The sequence below is a fragment of the Alligator sinensis genome, unplaced genomic scaffold (assembly GCF_000455745.1).
Source record: "Alligator sinensis unplaced genomic scaffold, ASM45574v1 scaffold19_1, whole genome shotgun sequence".
Classification (NCBI taxonomy): domain Eukaryota; kingdom Metazoa; phylum Chordata; order Crocodylia; family Alligatoridae; genus Alligator; species Alligator sinensis.
In genome coordinates, this window is record NW_005841916.1 from 2,932,890 (window position 1) to 2,934,096 (window position 1,207).

At 41.9% G+C, this 1,207-nt stretch overlaps 1 protein-coding gene across 8 annotated transcripts in view; it reads left to right on the forward strand.

The window, feature by feature from the left end:
- DCAF6 (DDB1 and CUL4 associated factor 6) overlaps nucleotides 1-1,207 on the forward strand; it is a 153,916-nt gene that overhangs the window by 142,886 nt on the left and 9,823 nt on the right. The window lies entirely within an intron of this gene.

The window sequence follows — 1,207 nt, forward strand, 5'->3', positions numbered from 1 at the left end:
ACCTAATGGTCCATGTGTATTCGTAAAGTTTGTATACTTATTCATTTAAGAAGATGTGGACATTCTGAGGGAATCTTATCCTCTGTACGTCCTTTGTGCCTTATGAGAGTCATGAACAACTGGTGCCATTCCTGACCGAAATAGGGTTTCATTTAGAAAAGGAATCTTTCCTTTTTTGAACATGCAGTATTCTGGCCAGCATGGAAGAAAATTACCTTGGATACATCATTTCCAGCAAACTATCACTGATTGGTAGAGTTCCCATTCCTGAGCAAGCTGATTGAGAAGCTTGGTAAAAGCCATCTATGGGATAATCTAGTTGCAGGTAGTATTCTAGGCCTAGAAGAATCTTCGAGAATTCAGATGTGGAACTGAAATCATCTCAGTGGAACTGATGGTGAATAGAGATGACCATTCTCATCTCTTTGGATCTCTAAACAGTCTTTAACATCACTGGCAGTGAGACTTTGTCCTCTCATCTAAGAGAGGTGGGAGTTGTTGAGGGAAACGCACATAAACAGTTTGAATCCACCCTGATGGCATGCACCTGATGAGTAGTCAATGAGGGAAATGGCATCTCTACCATAAGATCTTTCACTTCTGGGAGCCTGAGCTGCATAATCTCATACCAACCTTCAAGGGGTTAACTAGAGCTTATAAACTATATTAACCTCACCTGGTACACCTGGAGAAGGGGATCTAGGCAGGTAAAGGGAGGAATTTGAGTGCATGTGGGGCTGACAGAAGAGGAGAGAGAGGTGATTTTGAATTTCCCTTTGTGGAAGAGCCTTGCAGAATATAAGAACTGGGAGGAATATAAGAGAGTTGAAAAAAAATCTCAAGCCTAGGATGAGAGAAAGTCATCAAGTTTGTATTTTCCTTCTTTACTGAGTTTCCTTGAGGGATAGTAGGAAGGTGTCCGTTGTGTTACTGATCTGAGGGTAGAGAGGTAAGGCTAGAGAGGAGCCCAAATATAAACTTGTATTTATTTTGGCAGGCATTTAATTTATTTAGGGCATTGTTAAACCTAGAAGTGGTCAAGCTATATGTAACCCAGAAAGAGGGCTGAATTGCAATAAATGATGGACCCCATTGGGGCAAAGGAAGTTATTGGCATAGGGTGTCTGCTGCATAATGCCTGGCCATGAGAGAACACGTTAGGCAATAAGTCGCACACTTTTTGGCAGACCCAGAAGGTTCCGCAGTT